Here is a 15,183-nt window from a genome sequence, read left to right on the forward strand (position 1 = left end):
CACATTGTATGTGATGTGGTATATGAGGGAGGAAGGGGGGGGGGGGGGGTCATATTCACACCACTGGGCCAGCGTTGGATGGTTTATTTTTTAAAGGATTATGTTGATAATTTATGATAATTAAAAGTTGACAGAAATCCAATGATTGTAACATACCACTTTCTTTACCCCTGGGGAAAACAGATTTCTCCTTAGTCATTAGTTCAAGGTCCACACAGTTTAATATACTCAGCGTCATACTTGTGTTTGGCCATGTCGTTGAGCTAGTTTGCTGTCTCCGTCATGTAGCTGTCTGTTAGTCACTCACTCTACAGCAGGAAACAGCACTTCAAAATAAAAGCTCTGTGCCAGAAATTCACTGTACTTAAAAATAAAGTATGTTCTTTTACAAAATTGACATGTTTGCTAGTCAGATGCAGTTAATTCAGAGTAAACCCATGACCCACCAGTTAGGAACCACTGCTCTAAACTCTCCTTTTGCCAGTTGGTTTCTAGTTAGCCAGCTATACAGCTCGAGGTTTTTAAATGTAAACATCAGTAAACACTGAGGAAAGATGGTTGATTCACAAAACACAAAACTTTGCTTAAAGGGATAGCGCACCCAAAAATGAAAGTTCAGCCATTATCTACTCACCCATATGCCGACGGAGGCACAGGTGAAGTTTCAGAGTCCTCACATCCCTTGCGGAGATCGGCGGGGGGAGCGGCTAGCACACCTAATGGCTGACGGCACCCCAGACTAACGTCCAAGAACACAAAATTGAAACCACAAAATATCTCCAACATGCACATCCGTAGTGATCCAAGTGTCCTGAAGCCCCGACATAAAAAGTTGTTTCGAAAAACATCATATGAACTGTTTTTAGCCTCACTGTAGCCTGTAGCTCTGACTGCTTCTCTGTGCTCCGCGCTCACGTGTGAGCGCTTAGGGTGATTGGTGATGCACGGTCTCTGAAGAGCAGCAGTCTCGTCAGTACTGATGTCCAGATTCTCAAGTGCAGGCATCGCCAATTCCCAGTCTGAGCAGCAAAGACTTTCCTCATCCATTGGCATTGCTTTGCATTTGAAACAACTACACCACCAGGTTTCCTCGACTCCGGTATTCTGTGGCTGGCTGAGGCTCATGAGCTGCAGCGGCTGCTTCGTCTTCATTCTTTTAGCTACTGTGGTTACCGTTGTCTCTTCCTGCGGTGCACGTGTCACGTGATGTAAACACGGGTGAGCAAAGCTCATACTTTCACTGGTATATCGCGTAAGCGCTCACAGGTGAGTGCGGAGCACAGAGAAGCAGTCAGAGCTACAGGCTACAGTGAGGCTAAAAACAGAGTTCAGATGACGTTTTTCGAAACAACTTTTTATGTCAGGGCTTCAGGACACTTGGATCACTACGGATGTGCATGTTGGAGATATTTTGTGGTTTCAATTTTGTGTTCTTGGACGTTAGTCTGTGGTGCCGTCAGCCATTAGGAGTGCTAGCCGCTCCCCCCGCCGATCTCCGCAAGGGATGTGAGGACTCTAAAACTTCACCAGGGGCCTCCGTCGGCATATGGGTGAGTAGATAATGGCTGAATTTTCATTTTTGCGTGCACTATCCCTTTCATCAGTACCAATTAACCAGGAGGATCCTTTTCTATATGCCGATCAGACAGAGCAGAGGATTGTGGTGGAGGCATGTGCTTTACATGCAGCTTTCTTGTTGGGGTCAGAGTGTGTGGACAGTTAAATGATTCCACAACCAGAAACCAGATTACCAGACCCATCAGGAAACATGAGCAGTTATTAAGCAGAGGCCAACAATGATGTGAAAGAAGATGTGAAAAAGGACTAAATCAATGGTTCCCAACTGGTCCAGCCACTGAGTTCAGATTTGTCCTTAATCATTAGTTCAAGGTCCACACAGTTTAATACATTCAGCGTATTAGCTAGTTTGCTGTCTCGGTCAAGTAGCTGTCTGTTCACTCACTCCACAGCAGAAAATGGCACTTCATGATAAAAGCTCATCACGTTTGTGGGTCACTTGCGGTTCATTCACAATGGAGTGATGACCCACTTTTTGACCATGACCCACCAGTTGGGAACCACTGGACTAAATTACAGTGCAAAAGTTAAAGGAGCCGATGGGATCACATTTCACTGGGGTTGTACCTTGTATAATTTCACGTGACACATACAAGATTGATTGATTGATTGATTGATTGATTGATTTGATCATTCCATATTTTCTGGAAATCATTGGAGACACATTTTAAAAAAATATTGTTTACTTTGTTGCCAAACCACCAGAAGCACAGTGTCGTCGGCTAAAAGCTAAACATCTGCTCAGAAATGTAAAATATCCTTATGATTCTTTTAGCAAAGCTCAACCATCGCACACAAGACTCCACCTCTCTTAATGATGTTTCTTATCCTATTATGTGTGTGTGTGTGTGTGTGTGTGTGTGTGTGTGTGTGTGTTAATGATGTGCCTTTATCTCCTCTCTCCACAGCCCATTAATCCTGAGTGTGGGACAAGCAGTCATTACATATTTAACCCAGGTCACTTACTGTGGGTGGCAGATAGGTGCTGTCACTAACGGTGTGTGTGTGTGTGTGTGTGTGTGTGTGTGTGTTTAAATGTGTGTGTGTCAGTATGTCCAAGACAGCATCCATCAGCACATGTATGTATGTGTAGCGTTGCAGAAATTCACCAAACTTTTACACATTCAGTATTTATGTTTAAGTCTCAACAACTCTCAGCAACTGTTTGCATAATTCGTATGTGTGTGGATATGATATGTAAAACCTGACCTTAAGATAAAACCCGCAGCTCAAGCGTTCCTAATATTATCCCCACCACCACCACCCCCCCACAGTCGCTGCAAGATAAATTTCAGCCTCAGAGAACAGGTGAGGCTCAAGGAGGCAAATTATGCATTTGGTACTTCACCGAGCCTCTGAATGCCTTCCATCTTTTTACTCTAAGTTGGTCAAGTAGGAATAAGAATAACTCCTTCCACTATATATTTTTCTTTAATCCAAGTGCCACTCATGCTGTCAGACATCTGCTGTTTTTTAACGTGTGCAGTGCTAATCGGCAGTTCCCATCAAGGTTTACTCCAAGCATATAGAATTCCTATGGATTTCCTGACATTTTCCCCGTCCTCTTGTCAGCCTTCTCATGCTATTTGTTCCAGACGACTGGATTTAGCAGATCTGGGATTAAAATGCCGGATTTCCGTGGTAAAGTGGCGGGCATTAAAATTCAAGGGCGTACAACTTTTTTTTTTTTTCTTTGCAGATGAGTTACCCTGCAAGCTGATAACCTTAAGAATCCACTTTGAGAATATATATTTGACTTTTATTTATCTCTCCATGTGATTTATTTTTCTCCTCACACCTGCCACATGTATGTTTCTCAGCATATTTCTATGTCTGTGTGCTCGCTTGTGTGCTTGTGTGCTTGTGTGCACAGCTCAAGGGCTAGAGGATGGTCTAATATGTTTTACTACCAAGGGAAATAAAAAGCTAATACTGGGGGTCAGACTAATCGCCTGAAAACAGCCTCTCACTTCTCGCTTTATTTTCATTTAAGCCATCGATGAACCCACATAAACAATCCCACAACATGTGCACCGAGTCGGACGGAGCGGTCTGTCTGTATTCAGTATGCAGGTTCTGAGTGTGTCCTTCTAAATCCCCACTGGTAATGTTTTTGCCCCTCTGGCATCGGCCTACGCAGCCACTAATGAACACACACACACACACACGCACACACACACCCACCCACACACACACAAACGGCCCTCTTCCTGTGCACATAAAGGCTCAAAGTCAGTGAATCATCATTGCATTTAGGGCTACCTAAGGCTAGCCTGAGGTTAGCGTACAGCTAGCTCAGCCATGATGTGACAGTAATTGCAGCATGATTTTTTTCTTCTCCTTTTTTGGTGCCTGTGTTATAAATGAATGCAGTGACCCTGCATCTGTCAGATCACATTTAGAGCAGCAAGGTAGAAACACAACTCAGTAAACATAAGGCCTCTGGACAGACCGGATCCAACTGATAGCTGTGCCCTTAAGGCTTCTATTTGTCGGGATGCTGGGGTTTCAGTACATGTTCAAGTCTTTGTGAGAGCTCTTACATACAAGTATTTTTCCGACTGAAATACAAACAAATATTAGATGGATTGCCATGAAATTTGCTCCAGACATAGAGGAGGAATCCTAATGATTTGATAATATACCTGACTTTTCCTCTTGTGTCACCAGGGTCCCAATTATTATGGTGTCAAGTGAAATGTCCACCAGTGACATTGAACTGTATAACTAGTTCATTTTTAGTAACTCTTGCACTTATTGTACTCCTATTCTTACTCTGTTAGGCACTGGTTTTTGCTTCTGCTCCTTGAAAATACTTCTATCTTGTATATTTGTATTCTGCCAGATATTTAATACTCTACCATTCTAAAACTGGGCCCAGTGAGTGACCTTAACCCGGGGGAACCACTTGTTACTGGTTGAAAATTGTTAAAATTGTGGTTACTGTGCTTCGTGTTACTGTAATTTTGAAGCATTCTCTGGCATAAGAATTTCTTTCAGGATAAAAAGGTTCTATTGAATTGAATTGAGATGCCTTGAAAGTTATTGGATGGATAGGCACAGCATTTGGTACACACATTCCAGTTCCCCTAGGGATGAATAATAATAGCTCCCCTCACTTTGCAAGATCAGAATATTACTTTATTGAATAATTTGGTTTCTGACAAAAAAGAAAAACAGCAAAACTAATGACATTCCCATCATCCCTACAACTGTACTTTGTGTTTAGTACTTGAAATATCATCATGCTGACACGCAAAATTAAGATGGACACAGTTAACAGAGACTGTCCTACAAGCAAGAATTCTGAAGCATATTGTAGACACTGTAGTACAATATGTCATAGTTCTGTAGTAATTTTGGAGGGGGCAATGGGGACACAGTAAAAAGAGTGAAAAGTCTGTGTAGGGTGGGGTCGGGTTGAACCTAAGGGTCAAACTAACACAGGACTTTCAGGAGACCACTGTTTGTGTCCTGTGTAAACCTTAAGTTATTTCAACTACATAACATAGTTACATACACCACGTATGTTACATTAGTAACAAACACACTTATTTTAACCCTAACCATGATCTTTTTTCCAAACTTAACCAAGGAGTTTCATTGCCCAAACCTACAGAAGTATTTTTGGTGCAACTGGAACCATTTCACGACTCTCACTGTACTGATCTAGTACAAAACTGGGACAGAGGAAAACACAAAACACCAAAAGCAGTTTATCAAATCCAAATCTTTACTTCGGGGGCCAGGGTTCAAACACTTAAAGGTAATCAGCGAAGGCAGAAAAGTCATTTCAGGGAAATCACACAAAAAGCAAAGTCCGTAAATCCAAGCAGATTCAAAAACCAAGCAATCAGACATGAGGAAAAGGTTGGAAAGCATGAACACCCTAAGGCGACAATGACAATGTGGCAACTGAATGAGGGAAACACTGGGCTTTAAATACACAAGGGCCGATTACTAACTGCACACAGGTGAGTGGAATTAGACACAGGTGAAACACATGAGGTAATCAACAAGGGCGGGAAAACAAACACTAATGAGAACACATTTCAAAATACCATTAACTGTCATGTACGACCTACTCTGTCATTTCGGTATGAGGATGTGTTGATCTTCTGCTACCTGTAGGGGCGCTAATTTAGGAAACACGTTTATGGATCATATAACAAGGTGGGACGGAGCAAAAGACTTATGTGGTAGCAAGGGTCGGAGGACTTGTTGAAACATTATACCTCTGAAGAATCAGCATGTACACATTGTCATTGTTAGCACGTTAGCATTAGATTACATAATGATTTAGCTCAAAGCACAGCTGAGCTCTTTGTCATGTTTGCCTTGATCTGCTATGAATACATGTTCCTGTTATATGGGAGCATGCTAGGACAGATATAGCAATCTCTACTTAATACATACTTTAGTGATTTATGTTTAAGTTTCACCAGTAAAGTGAGAAACTTTAGCAGTATACATCACTGAAGGTTGAGATTACTCCAATACTAAGCAGAAAGGGTTGTGCCAGCAGGAATAAATACATTCAACGACAATCCTCACAAGAGTCGTAATCCAAAGTGTATGCGGCTGTGTGTGTGCATGCTTTTGTTTTCCAGTCATGGCCTTATCCCCCAGGGAGAGCTAGAGCCAGTATCAGGATGGCCGCTTCACTGGGAGTGTCACTGACTATCTGCTTCTCTACTGAACCTCACTGCCAGGAGACAGGAGAGAGGAGATTTACTATACTGGGGAGAGAGGCGAGGGGATGAGGGTGAGAGTGTGCATGAAGGAAAAAGATGAGAGAGGGAGAAGGAAGAGACACAAGAGAGCTGGAGGAACGATGCGAGCTCGAAGGCAGGAGGGAGCATGATAAGGGTGCTCTGACCCTTTATTTATCTATGAATACAATGCATTATTTTTGTTCTGTAAAATATGTAATGTCCCATGGTTCCCTGTGTAAGGATGGATTCACGTTACACATGTACACACACACACACACACTGGAATGGGAGTATGTCCCCTTATCATTGCTTTGTGTCAGTCAACATGTTCATTGATTTCAGCACGGTGTACAGAGAGCTGTGAGGCATGTGAGTGTGTGTTTCTTTGTACTGTGTAGTTGTGTGTATCTGTGTGAAAAAAACATTTTTCATTTTTTCTGTGTGTGTGTGTGTGTGTGTGTGTGTGTCCTTGTGTGTGTGTTTTTCTGTTTGATTGACAGCGTAAATAGGAACAAGACAGAGGTTACAGATAGTTTTAAACCTCTGCAAAGGTGTTTAGTCTTTCTGAGCGGACCTGAAGCAACACAACGTGTGTATTGGTATTACTTTCTCTCGACTGTGTCTTAGATGAAGGTTTTGTAAATTGCATAATGTGTCCACTGTTTTGCTCAGCCAGTAATAAGAATGTGAAAAGGTAAGCATGCAATACACTTGTGTAATTATTTACCAAAGTTACAAGCTACTTGCCAACTACCACTTTATTAAACTCATAAAACAAATCACCCACTGGCTATCTAAATTATAGGATTAAAAATCATTTAATTCTCCTAACAAGATGTTAAGCACCTTGATCTTTAAAATATGCCTAGGAAACCAACAACTCCTGTTTAATTAGGTTTTTTTTTTCATTGATGTGCACCCTTGGCAAAATACTAAATATCTGCTGAACATGAACTTGAGACACAAAACATTCCTGTGTGAGCAAAGGGCCTTGGAAATAAAGCAACCCTTTGTGGTGAAGCGTCCCAAAAATAGTTTTCTACCTGAATCTGTCATCATCAGAAAGGTAAAAAAAAAATATATATTTTTCTGAGTTTTACTTTTTCACTATTTCTCTCAGCAGAGGCGAGTGTCCCACCATCCCACCATTTTCAGGGAAACTTGTATCCCATATCAGTAACTGGGTGTATCGCTGTTCACCTCCTTGCCTCCGTTTGAAGTCAATAAACTATGAAGGATGACTCATTTGAAGCTAATGCCGTATTGAATCTACCCCATTTGAATCTAATGTGTTTCAAAGCATGTGTCCTTTGAAGTCAATACTTGTCCCCCTCTGAGGCCACACTTCTCAGAGACAGTCCTCTCTGAAGTCAATGCGTGTCCCATTTGGAAGTCAATGCTTGTTAAAGGATGGATGGTAAAGGAGCATTGAATGCATGGCTGAATAATAGTCTTTTGGTTGGTTGCTTCCTAAACACTGGTTACTGACTGTCCTTTTAGCTCTGTTCTGATGGGAATCATTTCCCGCTCGCAGTATGCTGGCCTTGCTATTGAGTGTCATGGTTAAGCTAACTGCATATTTCTGTGCATGCATGTGTATGTGCATTCATATGTTGAACAGTGTGACCTCCTTGTACTCTTTGATGCAACACTGTTTTGGCTTCAAGAGAAAATGGATACAAACAAAGCCTCTTGTCATGATAATAACAGACACAATAATAGCTAAGGATGGTATAAATTCAGCAGACTATATACGCTAACGAGTACATATATATATGGGCGGCATGGTGATAGATGGTTAGCATTGTTGCCTCACAGCAAGAAGATTCCTGGTTTTAACCCTAAATGGGGGGTTCAAACCCATGCATGTTCTCCCTACGTCAGCGTGGGGTACTCCGGCTTCCTCACAGTCCAAAGACATGCAGGTTAATTGGTGACTCTAAATTGTCCGTAGGTGTGAATGTGAGCGTGAATGGTTGTCTGTCTCTATGTGTCAGCCCTGTGATAGTCTGACGACCTGTCCAGGGTGTACCCTGCCTCTTGCCCAGTGTTAGGCTGTGATAGGCTCCAGCCCCCCTGCAACATAAGCTGTTACGGAAAATAAAACAGGTGCAATTAATGACACAATCCACACAGGTGTCTAAAACTAGTGAGCACAGAGAATGCAAAAAAAAATAGGGAAAGTCAAAGCATTTAATTGAAAATCACGGATCCACCCTGAAATTACCATGTGCATGTGCATTTTTTTGCTACCTGTGTGTATATAATCATATTCAAGATCCTGTTTTTAAAATCTCTGCCAAGTGTAAGCGTGGAGGGAATCATGCGTTTGGTCATGTGTGTATGCATAAGTGAGTGAGTGATTGGGGCAGGGTGTAAAATTAATACCCGCCAAGCGCCAATGGCGAGTAAAAAATGAGTTTGGCGTGTAAAACAAGAACACACACCCGCCAGTGGCCGATGGAAAATTTTGAATTGCATGTGGGTTTTTTATGTGCTTCGACCATTCCTGCCAGCTGTGTCCAGGGACGATTTTTGCTATGGGCAATGTGGGCAACCGCCCAGGGCGCAATCTATGTGAGGGCGCACGAGCGCCCTCGAAAACAACAACAACAACAACAACAACAAAAAAAAAAACTCGCCAGTTTTCTAGACTACTGCTCATTACCACGTCAAGTTAGTGGAGTGGGCACTGGGGCGCCCCTATTATCACGTTTCAACCAGCAGCAGAAAGGAAATGCGAATCCTGGAGGTTGTGGGTTGAACGGGGGTCACAGACAGGAACATGGCGGAGGCTCTGCGGCGCAAGATAACGGCGGATAAAGTCCGACTCCAGGTCCAGTAATTTCCTCTTTCGTTGGTGTCATGACTGCCCAGTAGTACCTGGACAACCAAGCCGTAGCGGCACACAGGTATGTGGCGAGTCAGAGGAGAAACGAGTGGTTAAGGGACTGTTCTTTACATATGGAGGGACTGTCAGGGGAGGAGGGTGGCTGGTTGATTTTTATTTTATTTTGATCCCCCCTATGTTAATCACTTATTGATGCTGTTTTTGAAGTATGAATAAGTCAATAACTAATTTATTCCATTGAAATATCATTGATGTATTATAGAAAAGTGATTTATCTTTTTATAAATGACAAAAGGCACATCTGCCTCATTTTCACTGTGGCATTGTGATACTACTACTGCAGCCTTTGCCACAAGCACGCCAAAGAAACACAGAGGACAGGGTTGGATTTTCCTAAAGTGGGATTTTCATACTAAAAACGTAAGGTAATTATTTTTCGTCAAATAAGGCACAATTTTTTTATGTGGCTGGTGAAAAATATGTTTGGCTGGTAAATTTTTGGAGGTCACTAGCCAATGGCAGATGAGGTAAAGCGCCCTGGATTGGGGGACCAACTATGGGACCAGTCAGCCTAATATTTTTTTGTGCACATGCTTGAGGATCTCTTGTGGTTGCTGTGATTCACAATTATTGAAAAACTAATTTTATTGACTGTTTAACGCTGTCATTGGCTGGTTGCTATATACAGCTGGGCTAAAAACATCAACCCTTGGCTACATTTTGCCTCAAAAACTGACATCCATAAAAATGTTCCATCACTTTGAACTAGAGCAGTGGTTCCCAACAGGTGGGTCACAGTCCAAAAGTTGGTCATAGCTCCATTCTGAATGGACCGCAAGTGACTCGCAAATATGTCATGGTTGTAAAGAACACACTTTATGTTGAATTACAGTAATTTCTGGCACAGAAATTTTATTTTGAAGTGCTGTTTCCTGCTGTAGAGTGAGTGACTACTGGACAGCTACTTGACACAAACAGCAAACTAGCTCGACGACATGGCCAAACGTAAGTATGACGCTGAATGTATTAATCTCTGTGGATCTGGAACTAATGACTAAGGAGAAATCTGGACCCTGTGGCTGCACCAGTTGGGAAACCACTGAGCTAAAGCATCTGTAGATGAATTCCATACCTGCTATGTTATGATCCACTAAAGTACAAAACAAGATGAATTAATCACCATTTTTGTTATCCTCACTGCTATCTTGACTGTAGGGGAGCCAGGAGGAACAACTCCATCAGGTGCAGCTCTCTGGGGTCTAGCTCTGACCCAGTTTTGGTCCATTCTCTGCATGGCGTAATCCCACACTGGGAGCATTTCAGAAGCGCAGCTTTTTGACTGCCAGATTTTGCACACTTGCAGATTTTGTTGATTTGGTCATTTTTCCTCGATATTTGTGCTTCTACCATAAATAAGTAGGTCATGCAGTTTAAATAGTTTCTTTTGTTGTCTGTTTTAATTGTGTTTATATTTTGGTATTTCCTGCTGTTATAAAGAAGTCCAGTCATGGATGACATGGATCAAAGATTTGTGTTTTCCTTATTAAAATTACATTTATCCTCTGAATTATATTGTATCATCTAAAATGCACTGTGGTGCACCTTCTTGAATTACAAGAATTATCTAGAGTGGCCATGATCAGCTCAGACAGCCGCCTAGTGGAGATCTGCTCTCTACTGAGTGCACTTTTCTAGTTTTTGTCTGCAGCTAGTCTGTAGCTTTTTGATACAGAAATTAAAGTGCTCCCAAATAAAAATGCAGCTTTTAATGACATGTTTTTTCATAGTGAAATATTAGACTTGTTGTGAAAAGGACTGGAGCTACATATTTGGTGAAAATGATTTGGACGTGTGTGATTTAATATTAAGCAAGTTGATTTCAAGTTCATGAGTTACTGCTCTGTCAAACCAGTGGGGCTGATTAAGGAGTAAACACTTCAAACCTTGTTTTGCCTTTTTCACTACTTTTATTTTGATTTATTTGATGATGATTTTTACTCTTTCTGAGCATAAATACTTAATTTGCACATTTTGAAATCAGGCTGCTGCAACAAGTTTTCCAACAATTTTATTAAGAGTCAACAAATCACGAATCTGTAATCTTTATTTATTTTTTGTTTTCTTCCAAAGCTCCCGTGTTGGCATGCAGTATTATTATCTTTGTTTACACAGAGAGGATGGAGAGTTCTGTCATTGCAGGCCCAAGAGTCTGCAGATATAAGCAGTGTCTTGGGGTGTGCAAGAGCCATTCACTTCCAAATGTTTTCCTACAGTGACTTCATGTTTAATTCTGTCTGTTAATGTAGCTGTAATTGTGTAAGAGTCTGTATTTTGTGTGCATGTGTCTGTTTTTGTAGGCACAAATGTGTATTTGTGTTTACCACTGTGCTTTTTGACTATGACGTCATGCCCTCCCATCTCCCCCATCAGTCCTAAAATGCACTCTTTTCAAAAGGGAGATAAAATATGTTTTCTTTAGAATCACTATCTTCCTCCCAGACAGGTGCACTCTGTCCTTTATGCGCTATATGACTCACACACTCAGAGGCAGGCTATACACAAACATGCCAACCTCGGGGGAATGCATCAGCATAGGTCTGATATTAACTAAAGTGCTTTTGCCGGTGAGACTTTTGAAGAATGAACTTGGTTAATTGCTGATTTCTTAATGAAACCCCTGATTTTTTTTTGCACACAGCTGTAACAGTGATCAGAGCAGGAAGCAGAGCAGACATTCAAAGGCAAAAAAAAAAGAGGCAAGCAACAAAAAAATAGATGTGAGGAGGGAAAATAAAGCAGATAAATAAAACATTGCTTGGGTTTTTTGGATGTGTTCTTCTTTCTCTCTCTTCTTCACTCACACACCTTCTGTCACACCCCTACACAGAGACACAAACTCCTTTCACCCTTTGATTACACACTCCGGGACCTGCATATCTGTTCTGACATGAGGGTATTGTCAGGAGAAGGTGGTTAAAAGATAGCAGAGAGGAAAGGAGGGAAAGAAACAGCCAGACAGACAAAGCGAGACAGGCAGACAGGTAGGCAGAGTAAAAGAGAGAAAGAAGGACTGTAACAAATTATATCACAAAAAGGTATGCCTCATCTTCACCATGGCTTCTTCAGAGGGAAAGGCAGGGAAAAAATAAAGCACGTTTCCCCAAGGTAATTTTCCCGGATGCTTCAGAGCAAATGTTATTTTCTAAGCAAGAACAAGTGAATTAAAGGAAAACAAAAAAGAGCTTCCTTGCTGTAAACAATCATCTGTTTCTGTGTCCCAGCAGAGCAGAGCCCTGCACCTCCCTCGTGCCTGCTTTGACTGTGGCCATTTGGAAACAAACAAATCTATTTTGCTTTTTGTGCATTCCTTTGCTCCTCTGAGATGAGCTGGATTCCTCTGCGTTTTTGTCTATTGCACCCCACCCCCAAACGCAATCCTTTCCTGTCTGGGCTCACTTCTCTGCATCTCTCTGTCTTTTCTTTCTCACACTACCCTTCATAGACAGCAGCATAAATAAAAAGCTATCCATCCAACAAAATAGAAGTCAGAGTGCATCAAAATTTTGATTAATTTAATGACACAGTACTATTAAAAAAGTACCTCACTGAGACCTTCACAGCACAAGTAACATGCTACATCATTTGGTACATTTACTTTAACACTCTCCCCGGCAGAGTTTTATTTTTAAGTTGCCAGCCACAGCCAGCATTTTTGATCATATCCACTGATCTTTCAAGACCCACAGAATAATTTGTTCTATGAATATATAAACAGTGTATTCATCAAACTAAAGAAGAGACATTCCGTTTTTATATACAAAAAACATTTTATTCTATTTTATTCCATTTCTTTTTCATCAACACTTGAATTTGTGCATTTTCATAAAAAAAAACATATCGCATTTACATTTTTGTCAAGGACAGTCATTTTCAAGTATAAAATCAATTTCACATTTACATTTTTTTTTCTCATTTCCTTGCATCAGTTTAATTGTAAAAATGAAAGTAATATTCTCTTTGAGGTATAGCGGAACATGTCACATTCAGTGATCGTTCAGTGTTCTGTTGTCCCCCTCTCCTCTGTGGTCGTCTTGTCTATGAGTCACCGTCCCCGTCATGGAGATCCTGTTTCGTCCACCAAACTTGTTTGCTTCTTCGTCCAAATCGAATTCAGATCGCTGATCAAAACAGGAATTGTCAGAGTCTGAGTCCATTGCCATCTCCACGGCTTGCGCAACCGTAAACTTTTCTGTCGGCACCAGCATTTTTGTGCAGTTTACAAGCCGCTACATCTCTGTAAACATCTCTTCTTCTGGTTTCCAGCAGATCTTCTTCTTTGTTTGTTTTTGGACAAGGCAATACTGTTCTATTTCACAAGGTGTGTAACAGCAGCCCTATCTTATAACAGTGAAAACATGGATTGCCGGAATATTTCTTCAATGGCGAGGAAGCGTTCTGTCATAAATGACAGAAAATATCAACAATGGCGGAGACAGTGTTCAATTACTCAGCACAGCTCTGTCAAAGGTGCCTTCTGACAACTCCAAAAGCCATCACATATTAAATTCAATGTGTAGAAATACAGAACAACAAGAAGCTAGCCTTGGGGTTGGACCAAGTGCCAACCTCCAGGACTGAAAAAAGAAGCCAACGCAGTTCCTCAAATGGCCACTTGAGGCTGGCTCCAGAAGCCAGTCAATCTTATAAACCCTCATGTTATAATGCCCAATTTTAAGCTATTTGTTAAAGTTAATTGTAATGTTTTGGTTTGCTAAAAAACGACTCGTAGAGCATTTGCTTACACTAGAAGACCCTCAAAGGAATCAGATGTTCAGTTTTTCCAGTACGTATATTTTGTGTTAATGGTTTTAAGCCTGTTTGTCAATAGAGAAATTGCATTAGCTTTATCATCCTAAACAATCTAGCAGCTAACATCAGGGTTTTATCCACCCTTTTATCCAAATATGGTCACTTTGAGCTCCCTGATCCAAGATCGTAACAATGAAAACACTGAATTTGAGGCCCCAAACCAGAAGTCCACAAACCAATGTGTGATGTCACAGTGACTACGTCCAGTCTATGGTTTGGTCCCACCTGCCCTGATGAATATACTGTAAGTATTATATTCTAACCATACATTTAAATTAAATATGCACAATAATTGCAGCTGGTAGAGGCCGTATCAGTTCAGTGATGCTGATGAGTGTTCGTCATACAGGGTCTGTCTGTCTATCAGTCAATCTACGTACAATGAGCAGACCTTCTTTGTACAAGGCCCCCTCTCTACTGTCTTCCATTTGCATTGTCTTTCCCTCTACTCAGTTTCTGAGAATTACACAAATCCCTTTCTGAAATTCTGCCATTGTCTGGCCAGCAGCTGTTACCTAGCAGAGAAACCAGTAATTATGAGTAAGTGCTTGCTACTTCTTATCAATAGCTGTAATTATAGGGGAGAGACTTGAGTCGCGGTGTGTGGAAATCACTCTTCTGGACTGCAGTGACACTCTTGTGCATCTCCATCTCCTGTTACCAAGCCTCACACACGACTGTACGGCAACTCTAACTGTCGCAGGTTTTGTAAGTCGAGGCATCTAATCATAAGTGCTGCAGTGACAGATCAATTAGAAAGAGCAGTTAAAAGACTTTCAGACTTGGCAGTAGGTTATGAGGTTTATGAGTTTAACACCTGATTATTTTCCTATAAAATCAACGTAATGACATGCAAATTATTACAAACTATAATCATTAGTATGCCGTAATTGCCTACAATCCACCAAAGCGTCAATAGTAGGCAGTAATCTTGTAAGCAGTCCCTCAGAACAATCATTAACAAAACTGCAAATAGGAATAGTATATAATAAGATAATAAACATGTCTCACTTTAATTGTTGTTTGGCGTCAGTCTTGACCTTAGCCAAGAACAATCCGACTGTCCTCCCAATAAATTGGATTCACTGACAGTACAGGCATCTCTCTGTGGGTTTGGGCTTTGTGGCTTCACAGGATGTTAGGCAGAATGCTTTAGCATAAAAAAGACGG

Source organism: Epinephelus fuscoguttatus, linkage group LG5 (assembly GCF_011397635.1).
Source record: "Epinephelus fuscoguttatus linkage group LG5, E.fuscoguttatus.final_Chr_v1".
In the NCBI taxonomy this organism is placed as follows: Eukaryota; Metazoa; Chordata; class Actinopteri; order Perciformes; family Serranidae; genus Epinephelus; species Epinephelus fuscoguttatus.